Source organism: Panthera leo, chromosome B1, assembly GCF_018350215.1.
Source record: "Panthera leo isolate Ple1 chromosome B1, P.leo_Ple1_pat1.1, whole genome shotgun sequence".
NCBI classification, from domain to species: domain Eukaryota; kingdom Metazoa; phylum Chordata; class Mammalia; order Carnivora; family Felidae; genus Panthera; species Panthera leo.
Window position 1 is genome coordinate 82,445,671 of NC_056682.1, and position 5,753 is coordinate 82,451,423.

The following is a 5,753-nucleotide window of genomic DNA, read 5'->3' on the forward strand; positions in this document are numbered from 1 at the left end:
TGTACCTAGTGTCATCTCACTGAAAAAGCAGGAACCCGAGAGTCAGAAAACCTAGCTCATCACCCACACTGTGTCAGGAGTAAGCTGTGTGAACTTGAACATTCTAGCCAATGAATGGTCTAGCCATTCATACCTGGAGCCAAAGTTCCCTCATGCACCCCCTTTTCCACAGAAGGTTGAACTTAGGATCAAATAAAAAAGATGTGAATGTTAGAAAATAGAGTGCTAAAGGAAAGGATGATTATTGATGCCGTTTCTCTATCTAGTTCACTCCATTATGTCAGGGGGAAAACACATGTTAGAAACAAGACAAAATAAAACCCAAGGACATTTATGTTGGGTTGAGTGCTCAGATTAGGTACCTAACTGCAAAAAGGTATTGAATAATTGCTCTAAGACCCCACTCGGTGAGTACCGTTTAGGAAAGAAAATCCCAGGTTTGATGCAGTGGTAACAACTCCATGGATTAGATGCCCCTTTTTCTTTTCAGCTCTGCTTCCAGTTGGTGGGTGGGCTAAGTACACAGAGGCCTTTTACATGGTGCTTTGCTATCTTCTAAACAGAACTGCTATGCATGCTTTCTGGTTTATACACAATGTATTTGTTGTTTTTTTTAAGCAAAACACCCTTCTATTACCCTATTTTGAAAGATGAAGCATTGCAAGAAATAATTATATAAATTATCTTACATTTGCATTAAATTGTCTATTTCTCGTTTGTGTTTCCATATGTTTTTAAAATAACTATGCTCGGGCCCTAAAATTGTAATAATATTCTTAACAGATTTATTTTTTTCTCTCTCTTACAGATGAGGTAAATCTGCTTTGTAGCCATATATGTTTTAAGATCTTACTGTTCAAGAAAGTTTCAGTTAATATGGAGAGCAGAAAAACCAAACTCCATGATTAATCTGGAGTAAATAAGACAACTCTCCTATGTAGAAAATAGAACAGTGAAGATTCATGTGCTGCCCGTGCCCTGCAGTTCTTAAGATGAGAATGTTATTACTTGTTTATTGTCATTATGGACCACAAATAGAGAAAGAATGCATTGATAGTACTTAGAGATTATAATCCCTCTTAAAATTCTGTATTAAGTGACCAAACAAACTGGGACAATTAAGTGTCATACAGAAACAAATGTATGCTTTAAAAGGCCATTAAACCTTGCTCATATACAGTAAGACAGTTTTAGAATTATTTTCCCTAAAAATTCTGGTAGGTTTCAGTTTTTGCCAAGACATGAAGTGTCTCACAGGACAGGTTAAAATGCTGGGCTCCTAAAGCTGGAAAAAATGGGGTTCAGAATGCATCTCTACCTGAAAAGTTCTACTTAAAATGGAAAACCTTTAGAAAGGCTTTCAACTCTGTGAGAAAAATGTTCTTAATAGGCAGTTATGGTTTAGATTATACACTAATTGGAAAGGGCTTCATTTTTACAGTATAAATCATTTTCCTTTTCCTTAGCAACATAAATTATTAAATCAACTTTATTCTTTTTTAATTTTTATCCTTTTATTAAGTTTATTTATTTTGAGAGAGAGAGAGAGAAAGAGAAATGGGGGGAGGCAGAGAGATAGAGAGGGAGAGAGAGAATCCCAAGCAGGCTCTGCACTGTCAGTGGAGACCCAGTGCGGGGCTCAAACCCACGAACTGAGAGATCATGACCTGAGCTGAAGTAGGACGCTTAACCGACTGAGCCACTCAGGTGCCCCATAAAGCAACATTACTCTATGACACTCTGACGCCTGAACTTTGAATGCAATTTTGCAAATTAAGCACATGACACAGAAAGAGGAGAACTGGCTTGACAGCATAGCCGGCAGGTGCTTATGACAAACCACCACTGAGATGAGACATCATCAAAACTCAAAAGGAGAGCATCTTAGCTGGCACTTAGAGAAGTGCAGCATCCAGAAGTCAGCAGGCTGTCCGAATTCTACCCCATTTCTGAACACACTTGAAGTGACATGTCTAATTTTTGATGCCACTTTTTTAAAGAAATTCAGAAAACCATATATATATATATATATATATATATATATATATATGGAAATAGTGTAAATCAGTGAAAGGAATTCCTGTACTTGGTGGAGGTAAAGTTCATTGTAGCCCTACTTTTGTGGTTCAAAATCTGTGCAGCCTTAAAAGAAAATCATTTAATCTCTCTGGGTCTCACTTTACACAGGACATCTATAAAACAAAAGGGTGGACTTGATGAATAATTTATAAGGATTTTGTTCAGTCTTAAAATTCCAACATTTTTGGCAGGACATTGTGAGGTAATAACTAAGGCTTGTCCTTCCAGCATTCCTGTCTTGTCTTCCCCTGTGGAGCCGCTAGCTAGCTTTCATTATTTAGAACAAGGGTAAATACAGTATACAAAAAAGTCATTTGAATTTTTATTGTTGTTTTTCAACTCATTTTAGCCATAATCATCTTCAAACCCAAGGCAATTGATTGCAAGTGTGAAGCTATTTGATAGAGGGTTCCAAAAATATGACAGCCAAATTTTAAACTATGTCTATGTAAATACTGTGGAATGATTTAAGAGCTCATTTTTCCCCAAAAAGAGATAAAGTCAACTTTCTGGGAAGGAGAAATAAGAGGGGATGTGACCAGACTTTAGATAGTGATGAATCCCTGAACCCGGTGCCATCCCCTCAGGCAAGTGCCAGGATTAGGGAGGAACAATAAAAACCTCAAATTATTTTGAGGGTATCCCAGACCACAGAGAACCATTGGCTAATTTCCCAAGGAGGTTGCAAGCCTCCTAGAGAAACCCAACATTCATCATGGCAACTGAGCAGTAAGGTAGCAATGGTAGCATGAACTGCCTAAATGCCCGAGGACAGCCTCACATAATTCCGTACTTCCTAAAAGATGGAAAGGAGGGCCTGTATCCCCAAGAGGAACATAGGCTGGGCTGAGAGGCCCAGAAGAGTAGAAATGTTTCACAGACAGGGAGAAGAGGATTAAAAATGAGCTGTTCTTGGAAAACAGATTAAAGGTAAATATGTCAATTTGGATTTGGATGCTCTGGAACTGGATGTTGACAACCAAAGACAAGCCAGGACTGTGCATCTGGACTCTGATGCCAAGGGACCATTCCTTACTCTATGATAGTAAGATTCTTAAGTATGGAGCCCCAAAATTTATTGTTCAAGAGATATGGACTAAATTGTGTCTCCCCAAAAATTCGTATTTTGAAAACCTAACCCACAATGGGGTGGTATTTGAAGGTGGGGTCTTTGAAAGATAATTACATTTAGATGAGATCATGGGGCCCTCATGATGGAATTAGTGGTCTGGTAAGAAGAGACACCACAAAGCTTGGTCTGTCTCTCCCCACCATGTGAGGTATGAGGACACAGGCAGAAGGCAGCCATCTGCAAGCTAAGAGAACTTTCACCAGAATCCAGAACCCAAACATACTGGTACCCTGATCTCAGACTTGTAGCTTCCAGAACTGTGAAAAAATAAATATCTGTTGGTAAGGCATCCAGTCTATAATATTCTGTGATGGTAACCTGAGCAAAATAAGATAGCAAGTCAAGACACTTTGAGAATGAAAGGATACATTAAAATTGATTATAATTTTATATTTGAAATGTTTATTCATTGAACAGTTAATTCACCATATTATTTATATTGGCTGATGTATAAAATAGTTTTCATAAAAATTATTTTCAAAGATAAATTTTTTCTAAAAAGTAGTATGACATATTTTCTTGTAGAGAAAAGCAAAATATAAAAATTATATTGATTGTCCAAACAAAAAATTAGCACAAACCATATATCTCTCTAATATTAATTCACTAATATTTTTCTGCAGGATGTATTATTATTTTAATATGGTTTTAAATTTTTAATTTTTCAAAAATTGCCTAAAATCTTCAGTTAATATTAATACACTTGAAAATGACATGTATTTACTTTTTTTTTTGTAGACTATATGGGATTTTTTTGATCATATAATATTTTAATTGAGGAAATATTTAAGGGTTCTGAATTACCTAGTAAGTTCAGAGACAAATTCTAAGTGGAAGATAGTCTCAATTCTACTTTTAATGAAATATGTAAATGTATCAGTTCAAACATTTTTATAGGCACTGTCTTTTGTCTCAGTTTAGAGTTTTTCTTTTCTACAAATATACCCTATAAAGCTTTACCCTCTAAAAATCTACCTTATAAAGTTCATAAAATAAATTCTCCATTTATAATATTTTTAGTGTTTTGCAAAACAGATGCTGCAAAATCATAGGTCTTTTCAATTTCGTTGCATTTCAGTACATAATATAATCCAATTACAAAAAAAGGAACTGGATCAAAAGATTTTTTTTCTGCAAGTCATTTCAAAGGCTTTTACAGAATTTTAAAATTAAATCTTGCACACTGTTTGAGGCCTCATCATTTAATTTGTTCATGTCCCCGTTTTTGTAGGGATAAATTTGCCTTTGTTTGCAGCTATTGCAAAAACTAGTTTTTGGCTTCAATTCACTGGACATTTTGATAATAGATTTCCAAACATTTTTCTTAAATGCAGAGTTCTTTCAGAGAATATTCAATGCCATTCTTTCCCATCTTGCAAGATGCTGGGTGAAAAAGCTGAGAAGTCAGATACTAAGGAGAAGAAACCTGAAGCCAAGAAGGCTGATGCTGGTGGCAATGTTAAGAAGGGCAACCTCAAGGCTAAAACGTCAAAGAAGGGGAAGCCCCACTGCAGCCCAGACCCTGTCCTGGTCAGAGGAAGTGGTAGATACTCCCAATCAGCTATGTATTCGAGACAGGCTGTGTACAAGAGGAAGTATTCAGCAGCTAAATCCGGGCTTGAAAAGAAAAAGAAGTTCTGCTACTGTCACAAAACCAGTTGGTGGGGGCAAGAATGGTGGTATCTGAGTGGTTAAACTTCTCAAAATGCCTGGGCATCATCCTACAGGAGGTGTACTCAGAAGCTGTTGAGCCATGGCAAAACACCTTTCAGTCAGCAGGTGAGGAAACTGCGAGGGACCACTTTAATCGTCCTCACTGGGCACCACAGAGGCAACAGGGTGGTTTTCCTGAAGCAACTGAGCATGGCTTGTTACTTGCGACCGGACCTCTGTCCTTCAATCGAGTTCCTCTTCGTAGAACACACCAGAAATTAGTCACTGCCACCTCCACCAAAATTGATACCAGCAGTGCGAAAATCCCCAGACACCTCATCGATGCTTACCTTAAGAAGAGGAAGCCGTGTAAACCCAGACACCTGCAATGTGACATCTTCCACACAGAGAAAGAGAAACATGAGATTACAGAGCAGCGCAAGGTTGATGAGAAAGCTGTGGACTTGCAAATTCTGCCAAAAATCAAAGCTGTTCCTCAGCTTCAGGGTTACCTCCGCTTTGTGTATTCTCTCCGGAATAGAGTTTACCCTCACAGATTGGTGTTCTAAATTTCTTACAAAGAACCTAATTAAATAACTGATCCATTAAAAATAAGAAGAAAATATTCAATGCCATTACAGGACTTGTAGGTTGATTTACAAAATAGTTCTCTTAAAGGCTGAAACATTTCTAAAATCTGTGGATGAACAGCAAAGAGAGAATGCACTTATGACCTTGCAAAAATACATTTCGGGTACTTAACATAAGCTTCATCATGAAATTTTTGTAGTACTTTAATGTTTATAAATTTTGACATCTGTAGTTTCTATTTCAATGTTTACTTATTTTCTGTGACAGAGACAGAGCGTGAACAGAGGAGGGGCAGAGA

At 37.2% G+C, this 5,753-nt stretch overlaps 1 pseudogene; it reads left to right on the plus strand.

Moving 5' to 3' along the window:
* The first annotated feature begins 4,591 nt into the window (after positions 1-4,591).
* LOC122216977 lies at positions 4,592-5,433 on the plus strand (annotated as a pseudogene).
* The last annotated feature ends 320 nt before the right edge of the window (positions 5,434-5,753 follow it).